Source organism: Balaenoptera musculus, chromosome 14 (assembly GCF_009873245.2).
Source record: "Balaenoptera musculus isolate JJ_BM4_2016_0621 chromosome 14, mBalMus1.pri.v3, whole genome shotgun sequence".
Taxonomy (NCBI): Eukaryota; Metazoa; Chordata; class Mammalia; order Artiodactyla; family Balaenopteridae; genus Balaenoptera; species Balaenoptera musculus.
The window spans coordinates 63,258,086-63,278,248 of NC_045798.1; positions in this window are offsets into that span (position 1 = coordinate 63,258,086).

The window sequence follows — 20,163 nt, forward strand, 5'->3', positions numbered from 1 at the left end:
TGATGTTTCTACTTCTATCTTCCATTTCTATCATTTGAATTATTTTTTTACATCCCATTTATCCCCCTACCAGTTTGGAAGTTGTTCATTCTGTCTCTATTTTTTTTTTTTTTTTTTTGGCAGTTACTCCAATAATGACAACACGTAATCTAAAGCAGATTAATATCTTACCCTCTTCTTTGCCAGTAAAAAGCCTATTCATCACTTCCTCCCCACTCATATGCCACTCATGATTTTTTTTTAATTTTTGAATTTTATTTATTTTTTATATAGCAGGTTCTTATTAGTCATCAATTTTATACACATCAGTGTATACATGTCAATCCCAATAGCCCAATTCAGCACACCACCATCCCCACCCCCCCGTGGCTTTCCCCCCTTGGTGTCCATACATTTGTTCTCTACATCTGTGTCTCAACTTCTGCCCTCCAAACCAGTTCATCTGTACCATTTTTCTAGGTTCCACATACATGCGTTAATATACGATATTTGTTTTTCTCTTTCTGACTTACTTCACTCTGTACGACAATCTCTAGATCCATCCACGTCTCAACAAATGACTCAATTTCGTTCCTTTTTATGGCTGAGTAATATTCCATTGTATATATGTACCACAACTTCTTTATCCATTCATCTGTCGATGGGCATTTAGGTTCCTCCCCACTCATATGCCACTCATATGATTTTTTAAAAATATTTACTTATTTGTTTATTTATTTTGGCTACGCCAGGTCTTAGTTGCAGCACACAGGATCTTCGCTGTGGCATGCATGCAGGATTTAGTTCCCCGACCAGGGATCGAACCCAGGCCCCCTGCATTGGGAGCATGGAGTCTTACCCACTGGACCACCAGGGAAGTCTCTCTTATGATTTTAATTCTTTTTTCCCTTTTTAAAATCCCACAATGAATTGTTAATTTATTTAGTCAACATCTGCTAATCAGTCACTTTCTGTGGCCTTTATCTCACATCTGAGCTCTTCCATGTGGGATTTCTTCCTTCTATCCTATCTGATTTATATCATCTTCTAGTGAAGGTTTATTAGGGGCAAATTTCTGTTTTCAAGTGAAAATATATTTTACTCTCATACTTGAAAGATAGTTCCACTTGGTACTGAGTTCTAGATTATTTTGCTTCCAGTGTACACTGAAGTGTCCATTTTTGGCTTGCATTGCTGCTAATGAGAGATCATCTATTGGTTTAACTGTCAAACCTTTGAAGATATCTATTTTCTCTTTGATTTTAATAGTTTCCTCTTTATTTTGGTGTTCTAAAGTCTTACTCTGATACGTCAAGGTGTGAATTTCTTATTTCTGTTTGGAATTTATTACCTTCCTGAATCTGTAGCATGATATCTTTCATCAGTTTTGAAAAATTCTCAGCCATGATCTCTTTGAATATTGTCTCTTTCCCATTCTTTCTCTTCCTTTCTTCTGGGACTCCAACTAGAAACATATTAGACCTTCTCACTCTATCATTCATGTCTCATAACCACTTCTTTATATTTTCCATCTCATTATACTTCTGAGCTGCATTTTAGATGACTTCTGACTTATCCTGAAATTACTTGCTATTCCTCCTTGAATCTGGAGGATCCTGCTCACCTCTGAGCTTTTTAGAAATGCAGAAATTCAAGCCCTACTTTACACCTATGGAATCATAATCTCCCTTTTAATATAATTGCCACATAATTTTCATGCACATTAAAGTTTGCAAAGCATTTACCTTGTTCATTAACTTTCAGACCTGAGTTTAATCTGTGGTTAAACCTGTACATAGTTTTCACTTTTTCAATCATTTTCACTTCTACAAGTTCTATTTGGTACCTTTTAGCATTTAGTTGGATATACTTTATAATTCATTCCTTGCATATATTTTTCAGTCTTGTTTTTCACTTCATTAAATATGCTAAGATGGTCATTTTATAGTCTGTCTTTGATAACTTCATTATCTGAAGTCCGTGAAGGTTTTTGTTGTTTCATTGTTTCTTCCTCTTGATCATCGTAAACTGAAGTTTTTTGTATTACTTCAAGCAGCTCAGTTGCCTTGGAAGTTTTCTCTGGGATGAATGTAGGTTCTTCCAGAGTGGATTTGCATTTACATCTGCCAGGCACCATGGGGCACTACCGTTCTGGAGGGACACTAAATTCTTAGGCTGAAGTTTTTGTCAAAACATTTAATACTGTGCATTCAAGCCGCAAGACTGTGTGAAGCCCTGTGGTTCCCAATGCTTAGCAGTAATTTCCCTCCTTAGCTAAACCTAAGATTCCTTGTGGTTCCCTCATAGAGTGGGATTATTTCTACTTCATCTTTATACTAAGGGCACAGCCCTTTGGGCTCTGGTTCTGTGGGGACAATATCACATATTAGACAATTTAGAACCTCTGAGATTTGCTTGCTGTAGTCATGCCCCAGAGCCTGTGAAAGCCAGAGTCAATTCCTCTGGTTCAACAAATAACTGCGACAAATAACTGCTGAAGCCAGCTGCAGCAGTGCTCTGCTTTACTCTCTAGATCCCCCACTTTTACTCAACTTCTTCCTTGAGAATTCCTTGATTTTTCACTAGTTAATCAATGTTTCAAGGCTTTTTTTTTTAAAGTACTTTTTAAAATCTAGGATTCTTGGTTGTTCTAGCAGGAGCTACTAACCTGGCTAGGCTCAAATAGGTGCCTGTTTGAACCTGGCGAACTGGACAACATCCAGTGTTGTCAGGCAATGCTTATCAAACTGCTGGTTGACACAGTTTATTGTGTCAGGAAATCAATGAAGTGGGTCACAATGAGAATTTTAAAATAATAGTTAGATATCAGAATAGAATAGAAAAATAGCTATGGACTCTTTGCAAGAACTAGACGTTTCAATTTAATGTGTCAGGAAATCAGTGTAGTGAGTCACAATCAGTATTTTCAAAAATATATATAGATACTATAAATATCTACCAAAATAGATATTAGAATAGAAAATACCTAAGTGAGCACACCTACGAACTCTGCAAGAACTAGAAGTGTCTCAATAAACACTACAGCCAACTGAGACAAATAGCACAGGAAAAATAGAGAAGAGCATGTGATGAATATATGAAATGGAAGGAACAGGTCTTTTAATCTTTTGTAGAATGGGGTTCCATTTGATTTTCTAGCTTATTAAGGTCAGTTCCTAATGGGAGGGTTATTGCCATGTTATTTGAATTTTATATTAACACAGTTTGCACTTAATCAAGCTAAATGCATAGAAGTATAATCCACTGTTGGTAAACATGTCATTACTCTGAGTTTCAATTATGATGAGTTTGTTTTTCAGAAAGAATATTATCAAGGCTAATATTTTTCAAGTCGAAAATGAGACTCAAAAGTTATTACTATATTTCCTAACATTGTTAGCGATGTGAATGTTTTTTATGACAATGGTTTAAATTAAATAAAATTAGAGAAAGTGTTATATCTCATTTCTCCGTCACAAACTTTTAATCATTACATTCCAGGAGAGAAATCCAAAACATAAAAATTTAGTGACTTCCCTTCCATCCAAGAAGAGACTGGATTTATCCTTCTGCCTGCAACAATCAAAATATCCCTGAAATACATGAAACAACTGCTTTTAAGATACTGGATATCAGGCAATCAAGGACAGTAATCCTTGAGAGAATAGAAACAAATGAGGTGAGCCCTACAATTGCCCCAGCTTACTGCCTTGAGAGTTTCCAAGCTGCAGCACAGAAGAGAACCCAGGCAAAGCCCATCAGATCCCCCGGATTGAGGAAATGGAGCTGAGAGTCCAGAGAGACCAAGGTGGTGAGAATTTGCAGGACAGAGAACAGAGACAAGGAGCTAAACAGAGAGGGACTCCCTGAGGAATTCATCACAGAGGCTATCACTAAATGCATGTGAGGAAATTATCTGAGGTTGGGGAGAAAACATCCAAAAGAATTAGAGGGAACAATGTCAAACCCACACAGGACCAGGAATGGTGCCCGTTCCCAATAGCTAGAGTGTAAAACCTCAAAATTCAAGGGGAAGTAGGTACAATAACCAGGAAGTTCTTGCCTCAGTAGGGGGAAATAGCTAACCTTAGAGAAATCACTGTTCTGGAAGCTCCTAAGAAATGATAAAAGCAAGACGTGAAAGAATCAAATGTTTCCAAGTAACATAACTGCATCTCAGAACAATGCTCAATTTACTCATAGGAACACAAATATATTCAGCACCAGACAAGGTAAAATTTATAATGTCTGGCATCTAAACAAAGATTACTAGGCATATAAAGAAGCAGGAAAACACGTGTCATAACCTGCTGAGATAGAATGAGGTTTTCCTCAAGAATTAAAAAGCTGGGCTTCTGTATCCCCAACACATGAATGAAATGAAGAGACAGCTAATAAGCTCTGAAAATATGTGGTTTCTCCAAATCATTATGTAAACCATCAAGAAACCAGTATTAGCTCATATTCCACACATTTTTAAAAAAAAAACAAACCAAAGTTCTCTTTTCACTTAGTCTTTTAAAATAAGTAATATATTCATACAGTTCAAAATTCAAAAGATACAGAAAGGTGTACATTAACAAAACAGTTTCCTCTCTTCTCCCAGCTACTCAGGATTATCTTCTACCATGTACAGGGAGTGCTTCACTCCTCATTAGTTATGTCTACTTTTTGCTAGAGGCAAGTGAATTTTGAGATGGACCTGAAGGACAAAAATGGCAGGATGGGGATAATGGTAAAGCAACTTGAAAGAGGCTTTCCTTGAGTTTGCCTTAAAGGCAACTGCAGGGAAGGAAATGGAGAAGAGTGTACAAGCTGAAAATAGGAACAAAATTAGCTAATACAGTTGACCCTTGAACAATGTCAGGTTTAGGGGCACTGATGCTCTGCCCAGTCGAAAATCCATGTGTAACTTTACAGTTGGCCCTCCATATCCTAGGTTCTACATCCAAAGATTCAACCATCATGTAGTACTGTAGTATTTAGTAAAAAAAAAAAAATTACGCATATAAGTGGGCCCGTGCAGTTCAAACCTGTGTTGTTCAATAGTCAACTGTAAAATACAATTCAGGGTTTCTTATAGCTCACTTTCCCTTCTACCTCCTGGACTACTGTGCTGCTCAGAGGTAACTCACATTGCTTTAGTGATGCAAAGGTCATCAAACACCACCTGTCCAACCTACAATACAAAAAGACTACAAGGTTCAGATGAAATCATGATGTGGAAAATACAACTCTATAGCATTTTTAAGTTAGAATGCTATTACTGGCACCTCTTCCCCCACTAAAATAAAATGCTTTCCAGGACCTAATCATACTGCTAGAGTTTTATTTCTTTAACTTAAGACATGGGTGAGGATGCTCTGAGTTGAGCTATCATCTGATGACATAAAAGAAAAAGACTGACTTGGAGGTAAGAGCATATGGGAGAAAAGGCTTGTGGGCTCTTAAATCCTGGACAAAAAGAGGTACAATCAGTGAGGAAAAGAGTTGAGAACAGGGAAGCTGGTATAACCAAAGATAAATGTTGCCAAATTTGGTTTAGACACAGCTCCACTGGGTAGAGAAAGTGGTGCTTCCTTTAATTCTCACCTTATTCACTTAAAGTATTAGACATGTTCAAAAAATAAAGCTGTAAATAGAGAGTGTTTGGGAGGAACACTGGCATTAAGTATTATTATTAAAAATAAAACCTGTTGGTTTGGCCTCAGGCCAAGATGGAATTACAGCAATCATATTTACTCCTCTACCTGAAATAATGAAAAAAACAAAATATACAAAATAATAGTTCTCAAGACACTGGATATTTGGCAATGAAGGCAAGCAATGCCAGAGAGATGGGAAAATCAACCAGATGATACCTATGATTGTCCCATCTTTCTTCCTCAAGAGATTTCTATGCCACAGGGCAAAAGTGGGAGTAGTGGCAAGAGCAGGCCACAGGAGGTGGCCAACAGTCTCCTTCAAAAGCTGGAGAGAGTCCACTCCTGCATGAAAGGAGCTCAGATGTTGTCACTCTACCCTAACAATAAGAAAAAAGCTGAGCAAGCTGAAAACCAACAATTCTTCTAAGATCCAGCAGAAAACTAACATCATAGTGCAAACCACTGCCCTCAAAATTGAAGAGGAACAAGCAGATACAGAGAATCACCACCTAAAAATAGTAGAAGCCCAAGAACAGAAATCTTCACAGGAATGAGTACTGGGTTCCTTCTACCCAGTAGAGCATGTCTGGTTTACAACAAGAATTACAAGGCACACTCAACCACAGAAAGAGAAACGAAGAAAAAGTGATTACATGGAGACTAAAAAACATGCTACTGAAAAAACCAATGGGCCAATGATGAAATCAAAGAGGAAATTAAAAAATACCTCAAGACAAACAATAATGAAAACACAACCATACAAAATCTATGGGATGCAGCAAAAGCAGTTCTAAGAGGGAAGTTCATAATGATACAGGCCTTCCTCAAAAAGAAAAATCCCAATTAACCTAACTTACCACCTAAAAGAATTAGAAAAAAACAAACAAAACCTAAAGTTAGCAGAAGGAAGGAAATAATAAAGATCAGAGAAAATAAATAAACTAGAGATTAAAAAATAGAAAAAAATCAATAAAACCAAGAGCTGGTTTTTTGAAAGGATAAACAAAATCAACAAACCTCTGGCCAGACTCTTCAAGAAGAAAAGAGGGAGGACCCAAATAAACAAAATAAGAAATGAAAAATAAGAAATAACAAATGACACTGCAGAAATACAAAATACCATAAGAAAATACTATGAACAGTTATATGCCAACAAAGTGTACAACCTAGAAGAAATGGACAAGTTTCTAGAAATGTACAGCCTGCCAAAATTGAATCAGGAAGAAACAGATAATTTGAACAGACCAATCACTAGATATGAATAGAATCTGTAATAAAAAAAAAAAAGTGGGGGGTGGGGACAAATCAGGAGCTTGATATTAACATACATGCACTACTATATATAAGATAGATAACCAACAAGGACCTACTGTATAGCACAGGAAACTCTACCCAATATTCTGTCATAACCTATATGAGAAAAGAATCTGAAAAAGAATGAATATATGTATATATATAAGTAAATCACTTTGCTGTACACCTGAAACTAACAGAACATTGTAAATCAACTATACTCCAATAAAATTTTTAAAAAAGAAAGAAAAAAACCTCCCTGCAAACAAAAATCCAGACTGGATGGCTTCACTGGTGAATTCTAGCAAACATACAAAGAAGAACTTATACTATCCTTCTTAAACTCTTCCAAAAGATCGAAGAGCAGGGAATACTATCAAAACCAGACAAAGACACTACCAAAAAAGAAAATTACAGGCCAATATCTTTGATGAATATAGATGCAAAAATCCTCAACAAAATATTAGCAAACTGAATCCAACAACACATAAAACAATCACACACCATGATCAAGTTGGATTCATTCCAGGGTCACAAGGATGGTTCAACATATACGAATCAATGTGAGACACCACCACAACAAAAGAAAAGACAAAATCTACATGATTGTCTCAATAGATGCAAGAAAAGCATTTGATAAAATTCAACATCCATTCATGATAAAAACTCTTGCCAAAGTGGGTAGAGAGGGAACATATCTCTCTCTCCTCTCTCTCTCTTTTTTTGGCCACGCGGCTTGCAGGATCTTAGTTCTTGGACCAGGGACTGAACCCGAGCCCCAGCAATGAAAGCGCTGAGTCCTAACCACTGGACTGCCAGGGAATTCCCAACATACCTCAACATAATAAAAGCTATTTATGACAAACCCACAGCCAGCATACCCACAGTACTCAATGGTGAAAAGCTGAAAGCCTTCCTGCTAAATTCTGGAACAAGACAAGGGTGCCCACTCTCACCACTTCTATTCAACATAGTATTGGAAGTCCTACCCCCAGAAATTAGACAAGAAAAAGAAATAAAAGGTATCCAAATCAGAAGGGAAGAGGTAAAGTTGTCATTATATGCAGATGACATGATACTCTATATAGAAAACCCTAAAGACTCCACACAAGAACTATTAGAACTGATAAATGAATTTAGCAAGGTAGCAGGATATACGATTAACATACAGAAATCTGTTGCATTTCTTTACACTAACAAGAAAATATCAGAAAGTAAAAAAACCCAAAACAACAACAAAAACAATCTCATTTAAAATTGCATCAAAAAACAAAGCAAACAAAAACAAGCTAGGAATAAACTTAACCAACAAGGTGAAAGACTTACACGCTGAGAATTATAAAACAATGATAAAAGAAATCAAAGATGATTCAAGGAAATGGAAAGATATCCCATGCTCTTGGATTGGAAGAATTAATATAGTTAAAATGGCTATACTATCCAAAGCAATCCAGAGAGTTAATGTGATCCCTATCAAATTACCCATGACATTTTTCACAGAACTAGAATAATCCTAAAATTCACACAGAACCACAAAAGACCCAGAATTGCCAAAGCAATCCTGAGGAAAAAGAACAAAACTGGAGGCATAACCCTCCCAGACTTCAGACAATACTACAAAGCTACAGTAATCAAAACAACGTGGTACTGGCACAAAAACAGACAGACAGATCAACAGAACAGAATAGATAGCCCAGAAATAAACCCACCCACCTATAGTGAATTAATCTTCAACAAAGGGGGCAAGGATATATGATGGAGAAAAGACAGTCTCTTCAGCAAGTGGTACTGGGAAAGCTGGCAGCTGCATGTAAATCAATGAAGCTAGAACACTCCCTCACACTACACACAAAAATAAACTTAAAATGGCTTAAAGACTTAAATATAAGACACGACACCATAAAACTCCTAGAAGAGAACACAGGAAAAACATTGCCTGACATAAATCGTACCAATGTTTTCTTAGGTCAGTCTCCCAAGGCAATATAAATAATAGCAAAAATAAACAAATGGGATCTAATCAAACCTAGAAGATTTTGCACAGCAAAGGAAACCATAAACAAAATGAAAAGACAACCTACGGACTGGAAGAAAATATTTGCAAACAATATGACCAATGAGGGCTTAATTTCCAAAATATACAACAGCTCATACAATTCAATAACAAAAAAACAAACAATCCAAGCAAAAAATGGGCAGAAGACCTAAACAGACATTTCTTCAAAGAAGACATACAGATGGCCAACAGACACATGAAAAAATGCTCAACACTGCTAATTATTAGAGAAATGAAAATCGAAACTACAATGAGGTATCACCTCACTCTGGTCAGAATGGCCATCATCAAAAAGTCTACAAATAATAAATGCTGGAGAGGGTGTGGAGAAAAGGGAACACTCCCACACTGTTGGTGGGAATGTAAATTACTGCAGCCATTATGGAAAACAGTATGGAGTTTCCTTAAAAAACTAAAAATAGAGTTATCATATGATCCAGCAATCCCACTCCTGGGCATATATCTGGAAAAGACAAAAGCTCTAATTTGAAAAGATACATGCACCCCAATGTTCATAGCAGCGCTATTTACAATAGCCAAGACATGGAAGCAACCTAAGTGTCCATCAACAGATGAATGGATAAAGGACTATTACTCAACCATAGAAAAGAATGAAATAATGCCACTTGCAGCAACATGGATGGACACAGAGATTACCATACTAAGTGAAGTAATTCAGACAAAGACAAATATTATATGACATCACTTTTATGTGGAATCTAAAAAAAATAGTATAAATGAACTTATTTATGAAACAGAAACAGACTCATAGACAAAGAAAACAAACTTATGGTTACCAAAGGGGAAGGTGGGGGTAGGGACAAATTGGGAGTATGGGATTAACAGATGCACACTACCATATATAAAATAGATAAACACGGATTTACTGTATAGCACAGGGAACTATATTAAATATCTTGTAACAAACTATAATGGAAAAGAATTTTTAAAATAACAAATATATATACATATATATGTATAACTGAATTACTTTGCTATACACCTGAAAGTAACACAATATTGTAAATCAACTATACTTCAATTAAAAAAATTACCAAAAAAACCCCACACAATTTGAAGAGACAGAACAAGCATCAGAACCAGACCTACATATGGAAGAGATGTTGAAATTGTCAGACTGGGATTTAAAACAACTATGCTTAATACAGTAGAGGGTCTAATGAAAAATGTGGACAACATGAAGGAAGAGATAGGTAATATAACAACAAAGATGGAAACTCTAAGAAAGAATCAAAAAGAAATGCTAGAAATAAAAAACACTGTCACAGAAATGAACTATGCCTTTGTGACGGACTCATCAATAGACTGGATATGGCTGAGGAAAGAATCAGTAAACTTGAAGAAATGTCAATAAAAACCTCCAAAACTGAAGTACAAAGAGAAAAAGAAAAAAAAAAAAAAGGATAAAACATTCAAGAACTGTGGGACAGTTACAAAAGTTATGACATACACATAATGGGAATACCAGAGGGTGAAAAAAAGGGAACACTCCCACACTGTTGGGAGGGATGTAAATTAGTGCAGCCATTATGGAAAACAGTATGGAGTTTCCTTAAAAAACTAAAAATAGAGTTATCATATGATTCAGCAATCCCACTCCTGGGCATACATCCAGAAAAGGTATATTTGAAATAGTAATCACAGAGAATTTCCTAAAATTAATGGCAGACACCAAACAACAAATTCAGAAATCTCTGAGAACAAGTAAGATAAATAATAAAAAAAAATCTACACGTAGGCATATCATATTCAAACTTCAGAAAGTAAAAGATGAAGAGAAATTCTTGAAAGAAACCAAAGGAAAAAGAAATCCTCCTATAGAGGAATCAGGATAAGAATTACATTGGGTTTATTTTCAGAGACCACATAAGCAATAAGAGAGTGTAGTGAATTATTTAAAGTGTTAGGGAAAAAAATCCACCAACCTAGAATTCAGTATCTAGCAAAATTATCCTTCAAAAATGAAGGAGAAATAAAAACTTTTTCAGACAAACAAAAACAAAGGGAATTAGCTGACAGCAGACCTTCATAGCAAGAAATGTTAAAAGAAAATTTTCAGGACTATAGGTCAGGAACTCAGATCTACATGAAGAAAGGAAGAACATCAAAGAAGGAGTAAATGAAGGTAAAATAAAATCTTTTATTTTCCTTATTCTTATTTTAACAGTTTGTTAAAAATAATAACAGCAACAAAACATTCAGTGATTATAGCTATAGATAAATTAATTGAATGACAGCAATATCATAAGAGATGGAGGGAGGAGTTGGGAATACTCTGTTGCAAGATATTTACATTACCCGTACAGTGTTATCTGAAGGAGAACATGGATTAGTTGTAAATGTATATTGCAAACGCAAGGGCAAACACTAAAAAAAAAAAAAAAGAAAGAAAGAAAGAAAGAAAAATTGTAAAAAAAAAATTGATTTGCTGACAAGAAAAAAATGGAATAATATAAAATGCTCAATTAAAACTAGAGAAGGCAGAAAAAGAGGAGAGGAAAGAAAAACAAAGAACATGGGCAACAAATAGAAAACAGGAAAAAAATATGGTACATATTAGCCCACCTACATCAATAATCACTCATTTACAGTGAATGTGTATTACTTTTGTATTCAGAAAAGCTGTTCTCTCCTGCTCTCCCCACCCAGGAAATCCTTCTCTGATATCATTCACCTTCTGCCATGGCTGCCAGCAAGAAGGGGATGACAAACCACAGGCAGGTTAACTATTCAGAATCTGTGACCAACAAGGGGTTCATTGAAATTTAAAGAACTTTGCAAAAAACAATGAAATACCATATGAACAACAGACTAACTGAATACACAGCTTATTCGAGATTAACCACTGTTAATTCTTTACCCGATATGCTTCTTAAAAACACTTCTAGCAATTTGCAGAACTCTTTCCTTAGAGATTTCTATTAGCCAACACTTGTTATATGGCCTTTTAATTGAGAAAACAAAACACCTTGATACCTTAGGGTTTTGTGTTTTCGATAATATTTTAGACATTAATCATTCCAGTCAAACACCACAGGAAAAATTTCAAGCCCCATTCCTACCCATCAGCAAAGGCCAAGTGAAAAGCCTAGACTTCTTCCTTCGCCCAGCAGTAACAAGGTACCCCTCCCCTCTGGTTGGGGGGGGTGAGGTCAGAGAAGGCTGAGTGAGATTGTCATACCTGCCAGGCATTATCAAGCCTCATCCTAACCCCACTGTCAGTGGAGAATATGTGGGGTACCTGGACTTCCAACCCCACCTGCTCCATCTTTGTGCTGTGTTAGTACCAGAGGAGGCCTAGTGGAGAGTCAGGACTCTGACCACTGCCTGGCAGGAAGGAGCCCAACCATCTCCCCTTGGTGTCAGTAAAGGCCATGTGGGGAGCAGTAACAAGGCCAACCTATCCCTCCTAACCAGGATGGCTCCTGCTTAGCGAGGAGCCAGTACTCCCATCTCTGCCCAGCAGTAAGGAGGTGCTCCTACACCCTGGGGTGTCAATGGAGGCCAAGGAGGGAATCTGGACTTACACCTACATCTAGAAGTATTGAGACACTCCCTTTCTCTCACCAGTGCAAAGCCAGAAGAAGCCTGATAAAACAGAAGACTTAAATAAATTCGTCTCATAACACCCCAAATGTCCAAGATTCAATTAAAAATCAACAGATTCCAATGAGATGACATTGATGTTAAAATCAGATCTGACAAGGATTTTAAAGCAGCTATCATAAAAATGCTTCAATAAGCAATTACAAACATTCCGAAACAATTGGAAAAATAAGTCTCAGTGAAGAAAAAGAAGAACCAAACAGAAATTTTAGGATTGAAAAATACAACTAAAAAACCCAAGAGAAAGGAAAGCATATGTCCATACATATACTTGTACACAAATGTTCATAGCAGCCTTATTCATAAGAGTCAAAATGTTGAAACCACCCAAATGTCTATCAACTGGAGGATGGATAAACAAAAGTGTGGTACATCCATACAATGGAATATTACTTGGTCAGAAAAAGGAATGAAGTACTGATATATGCTATGTGGATGAACCCTGAAAACATTAGGCTAACTGAAATGAGCTCGTCACAAAAGGCCACATATTATATGATTCAGCTTATCTTAAATATCCAGAATAGGCAAATACATATACAGAAAGTAGATAAGTGGTTGCCTAGTGCTGAAGGGTGTGAGGATGGGGAAATTAGGGGTGTGTGATTGCTAATGGGTATGGAGTTTCTTGTGGGGCATAAGGATAACGTTCTAAAATTGATTATGGTGATAGTTGCACAATTCTGTGAATATACTAGAAACCAGTGAATTGTACACTTTGAACAAGAGAACTGCATGTGTTATGGGTTGAATTGTGTACCATACCAAAAAAAATATGTTGGAGTCCTAACCCCTAGTAGCTCAGAATGTGGCCCTATTTGGAGAAAGGGTCTTTAGAGGTGATCAAGTTAAAATGAGGTCATCAAGGTGGGCCCTAATCTGACTAGTATCCTTATTAAAAAGGGGAAATTTGGACACAGAGACAGACATGTATGGAGGGAAAATGTGAAGAACACAGGGTGAAGATGTTCATCTACAAGCCAAAATGAGAAGCCTTGAACAGACTTCCCTCAAAGCCTGTACAAGAAGCCAACACTGCTGAACCTTGATTTCAGATTTGGTAGCCTCCAGATGGCGATAAAATACATTTCTGTTAAGTTTAAGTCACCCAGTTTGTGGAATTTACAGCAGCCCTAGCAAACTAAAACAGTATGTGAATTATATCTCAATCAAGTTGCTACCAAAAAATCAAAAAAAAAAAAAAATCAAAACAATATGCTGTCTACAAGAAACTCATTTCAAATATAATGACATAGGTTGAAAGTAAAAGCTATTCTAGACACTTGCAATAGTATGGTTAACAAAAGAAACAAAATCCTAGCCCTCATGGAACTTACATTCTAGCAGAGTAGACGAGTGTGCCAAACAGTGTGGGTCAGGTGGTTGGGGAAAGGCAGCCAACCAAGGAAGGTTACATCTACATTTACATTTCCAGGGCAGAGAGAAGAAAAAGAGTTCCTGAAGGAGACAGAAAAAGAACTGTGTGGTCACAAAAATCAAGGAATGGAAGGGACTGGGTCAAATGCAAATGAAGTTAGTAAAAGTCAAGTTCATGGAACTTCGCAATTATGTGCACATTTTGACATCGGCAAGAATCATTTCAGGAGTGTGATGGCAACTAAGATTCCATCATGTCAGCTACTTGCCAGCATGCTCAAGATATTTCTTTCTTCTGTTGCACCCACTTGACAAAAACTCAACTCTGAATAGGCTTTACCAATGAGCAGTGTTGAAGAATAGCCCTCCAGACAGATGGATGCCACTGTAAGTCCATGGTGTCCAACTCACTGCTGTTCTTTTCTAGTCCATTCTCTCTCCCATTCTCTAGGACCTTCATTTCAAACTGTTGTCTTTGTACCTACCTCCATCCTCAGCCCCTCCCCACTTCTGGAACTGGCCACATCACTTGGTTCTCAAAGATGTGAGAGCAAAACCATTAGGTGAAAACTTTAAACCCTCTGCTACCCAAATGACACACATGCCTGTGCCCATACCCATTCCTTCATCTGCCTGTGATATGGATGCCAGCTTCCCTTCTCAGGAACCTAGGTGTACCAATGATCTTGGCCAACTCCTCCTGCACCCCTGCATTTCCACCTCCCCCTCTCTCCTGATTCTACCCCACTATCCTAATTAGCATTTAAATATGAGATGCAAGTTTCTCCCACCTTCAAAAAAAAATCCCTCAACCACACGTAATTCTATTGCTACAGCCTCACCCTTCGTCACAGCCAATTTCTGAGTTATCTGCACTTGCTCACTTCATTACTTTGCAGTCCTCATCCCACTGCAACCTAGATTTACCCTCACCAATACACTGAAAAAGGAAGATATAGATTACCATAATTCCTAAATTCTAATATGCATATTCATTCCTCCCCCACATTTTAATAGACTACCTCTTATGATCAATATGATGGAAACCAATGGGCCACAGTTTACATTTTTCTTTGTATATGTAAAGATGCCTTAGATTCAATCAAATATGGTGTTTCTGAAATTAAAATTTTTTCTAAATGGGTACTCTATTTTTATACTGTATGAGAGCTTTTAACTTCACTAAAGACCCTGAAATACTTTCTTTTGGCCTCTGTGATATCTCAGCTGCTCCTTCTCAATCCCCTTCTTGTATTCCTTGTCTAGTTCTCCTTTCCTCACTCATCAACTTCTTTGGATGAGCTCTTACACTACCATGGTTTCAGTACTACCCATGTTATAGGACAAGCCTGTAGCTGGTTCAATGTCATGTGGGCATGACTTCAGAGACATCAAATTAACTGATTCTTGTTCCAGTTACAAAGTAGAGTCCAATAATGACTTAGGCGAAGTTGTTAGCCTTGAAAGACTAAAGATGATAAATTAGAATGTTTACACCTACAGTTGTATTGCACAACTCAGAGCAGTAGAGCTGACCCAGATGACTTGGTCCTTAGTACAAAATACAGAGATTACATGCAGAATTTCTCCAGCCTTACATATACAGTAGGCTGAGTCTACGAGGGGTCACTTAGGCCTTCAGGTTTAATAAAACACCTACTCACACATCATTGTCTCCACTGTGCATTGCCCTACCAATCCCCCATTCCAGGCCCTTGCCCCTGAGATTTCAGTCTATTAGGTCAGTTTGCTGAATTCCTCTGAAATCCCCAGCATCTTTCATCTATCTGCCTCCTCGTTTCCCTCCCTTGTGAATGCCTGCTGCTCAGGTATCAAGTGATTTCCACAGTCAGTGTAAGTCAAATACAAATGACGATCCACCATTTCTTCATTCACAAATATTTATTGAGCACCTACTATGTGCCACACCACGTTAGGCTCTGGGATGCAAGTGAAATAAGGTATCACCCCTGCCCTCATGGAGCTTACAATCTAGCAGGGGAAACAGACAACACACAGTAAACTAATACATAAAATAAACACAGGTTGTGCTATCCGCCATATAGGATATGAACAGTGATAAGATTAGAATAGTTAGGAAACACCTCCTTTTTAGATAGAACGGTCAAGGAAGGCCTCTCTGAGAAGGTAGTTAAAAACTGGGTATGAAGCCTGGCTCCCTGCTTACGAGCTACATGACCTTAGGCAAGTCACTTACCCTCTCAGAATGTTTCCACATTTGTAGAATGGAGATAATCATATCAAACTCAAGAAACGCTCATTACAGTGAATGATCATGAAAACTCTTGAATGACTTCTTGTTATTTTACAAGGCTTTTCATGATTTCTTACATACTTCTCTTAATATTACTTAGCAAATTTCTAGCTATTCTGAACATTTTTAGTCCTCTCTTTATCCGTGTGCTCCTATAGCACCCTGTACCTTTTACCACTGCATTGTAATCTCCCTATTCACTTATCTGTATATTCTACTGGGTCTGAGGACATGTTGAAGGCTGTGTTAATGAAGGAGTCTAAGTTGGACAAGAAGTACAAAGAAAACAGAAAGGGTTAAACAGTGGTAGGGAGTTTCAATGGAATAAAATGTTGAAGGTGAGGTAACCAAAAATCTCACGGGCCAGGGTGTTGGATGGATCATCCACCAGAACACTGAAGATACTGAGAATACGCAAGAATCAGAGATGGCAAAGTGTGCTGTGACTTAGGAAGTGAGGCCTTCAGGAAATCAAAGGAGTGATCAGTGGCAAGAGTAGAGGTAACTGATAGTATAACTTCTTGGCATAGGCTGCAAAAGGGGCAGATTTTTGTCAGAAGCTTTGGGAGAAATTATTTAGAAATTACAATAGAGAGGAAGGGCAGCAACCACCATCTCCTGAGATATATGGAATGTGGACACAGCCCACACTGGTGAGAGCTACAGGCTATGGCAGGCCTTCAGGTGACAGCCAAATTTGTTATGGCAAGGCAGTTAAGAGAAAAATCAAAAGAACATGAGCCAAGCATGGATTAGGGAGGCGAGAGGGAGGGTAGGCAATTGGGAGTGACTAGAATACACATAGAAGGGAGACAAGTGAAGGTGAAAACGGAGGACAAGGGAAGTTTGCACTTCTTAAGACTTCTTAAGCTTCTTGGACACTTCCTTTCTGAAATCTCACGCTTCCCATCAAACTAACCACTGTCTCCCCTAAATGACTAACATCCACTCTAACTGCCTCCTGTCTTGTAATATCACCATTATCCTGGTTACCCAGGCTTGAGAAATGGACTCAGCCCTTACTCCTATAACCACTCAGACACTGAATCTTGAGTCTTCCTTTGAAATGGCTCCAGCATCCCTTCCTTCCTTATTCCTGTGGCCATCACCTGAAATCAGTTCTTGTAATTTTATGTCTAGATTACCCTATCAGTCTCCCAAATAGCCTACCTAATTAGTGTCACTTCAGTTTAGTCAGAAGGCTTTTGAGGTACGTCTGTTTCAGACTGCCAAGTCCACTGCGAAATTTATGTTTCTTCGTTTGCAAAACAGAGACAATACTACTTTCCTTTGAAGGACCATGGTAAGGAATGTGACATTTTTTTAAGGTTCTTAGCATGTCTGTTAGTAGGTAAGAATTCCTGAGTTTTGAAAACTTGATTATAAGCCTTCTGAACTATGGGACCAGATCTTTTATACTACTCTACCCCACATACACTTACAAAACACGTTGAATATTTGTTGAATAGTTTGATGAAGGCCAAAATAAGAGGGATATTTTATAACACAACAACGTTCTTCTTCACATAAAAGGAGTTGAGCTTTGAGAACATAAAAGCAGCCTTAAAATCCATTCAAAAAGAAAAAGCAGCCTGGGAAATGTGGTATGCCAATCAAGAAAATAATACCTTGAGCATCCGAAGATAGCAATCTGTTTTTCTTTCCCCAGAGCGGCCCTGAGAACACCAATATGGGACTGAAAACACAAAAAGACAAAGTGAAAAAGCAAAGCTTAGCTCTGCTTTTGTTGTTGTTTCAGCCTTACCACTTTTCCAGTTTGGTTTGGACTGCCTTTGGCTCAGAAGATCCTACTGGCTTTGGGGAGCTCAGAAAGGCCGAAATGGAGGCTACAGGAAGAGGAAAAAAAGAGAGCTGGCTACTAAGGGCTGGCCCCAGGCACAAAAGATTTAAGAAAAGGCAAGATTTTCTAACCAAAAAGAGAAAATGTAGTGTAACAATGGGCTACTTCATAGTGCAAGTAAAACTATGTATAAAATCATTTGGATATCCTTATGTAGGTGTTTCTGGAACATATCAGATACATATATTTGAAACTGAGACATCCCAGGAAAGTCTCTGCCCATTATCTCCAAATCAGTTACCCCAGCTCACCAAGGTCAGAAGGTGGAGGGTCTTAATGCAGATGTCTGCATAGAGTTAAATAGCACATATTCTTGGAAAATATGGTTAGACAGTTCTTCTCATACCAAATGGTTACAGAATAACTTAGTAAAACCACTTGGAAAAATGATATGAATCAAAAACTACAAAGTATTTACATCCTTGCCTCAGAAATTCACCTCTAGGAATTTATTCTAAGGAAATCATTTATGCACAAAGACATGAACTGTAACACTGCATCACGAGAAGCAACCTAAAATGTCCAACAGGGAAAGGTAACAGGAAGCATGGCACATCCATACAGCATAGTTTTTAATGACATGGAATAATGCCTGTAGATTGAGAAAAAAATCAAGGCACAAATTATACCGAGAATGAATGAGAAACTATGTAAAATCGCAGACAACTAGCAAAAAGACTGGCAAGAAATATGCAAAAATATTAAAGTGCCCTTTTCCCCTTTTCTGTATTGTCTAGATTTCCCGCAATAAGCATGTATCACTAAACATAAATAGAAAAAAAACCATTATTGAGTCAGGCAAGCATTAAAGAATGGGCATTTTTATTTAGCCTAATCTGTTTCTCCTAGGAATTGGAGCGTGGTTCCTAACAACAAAAAGGCGGGGGCTTACAAACCAGTCATTCTTAAAAAAGCAGAGGAAGTATTAAATTCTTTCCACAAGTTTCACCATATTCGTGAAGAACTGCAGCAGAAAAGATGGTGAATCAGGTTCAGACATCAATCACCAACCTAAATGACAACTCCATGCTCCCACAAGACACAGATCCAGGGTCACAAAATACAACGTCAGACCCAAGTTTAAATGGCATACTGCTCTGCATTTTCCAAGATGAAAAAGATTAGGAAAATAAAAGCGTTTACTTGGGGGGGGGGGGGGGGGGAGAGATTTTTTTTTTTTTTACACCCATTGGGGGCTAGAGAGAAATGAAAGACAAAGCTGAGAACTAATGCTTTATAAAATTCAACTTTACTTAAAAAGACAAAATGTAACAATAAATACTTTGGCAGAAGAAAAGTAGACAACTCGGTTACTAAATGACGGATGTCCAAGACTCATCTGAAGGCAGAATGGTTCAAAGGTCAGAATCCAAAGTCAGAATAGAATAGTCTCTGTTGAATATCATTCATCTAAAATCCAACATCTTACCTTTCTTCAAATTCTTTAAGTTTCTACCCTAGGGAAACTTGTTTTATACCAAGAGTTATGGATCTCCTTATTTATACTCACACTCTTTCACCAAATCATGATATTTTCATTCTAGCTTTCCTGATTCTACTGTTTTGTTTGGCCTTTGTAATTATTCCATGACAGATGCCAAGAATTTATACCTTCTGGGCAGAAATGGAAACAGAATCCTAAAGCGGCTCACCTAAGGGTCAGAAAGTCAGTGAATGTAAGCAGACCTTAGGCGTGAAGCTACATTCAGCACCCATTACATTGCCACGAGTTACCAAAGCAAGGAAATCCTTTAACATTTCTATGTGAATAAAGATAGAAATACAGGTTGGCTAAGTGTTTGTAAGAGACTAATAACTGCAGTTCCTTTCCTTAAACATAATCACTGGTTGGCTGACATCTAAGTAACAGCTATAGATGACCTCCTCTGAAACTGAATTACACTTGGTTGAGCAGATATCTGGACTAGTAAAAGAAACTGTTACAAAATCAGAGCCTTAGTAAAAAATATTTAGTGACCATTCTAAAAAAAGGACAATGACTTAATAAGCATGCTGTTGTCACAGGGCCAAAAGCATAAAGAAAAGTACT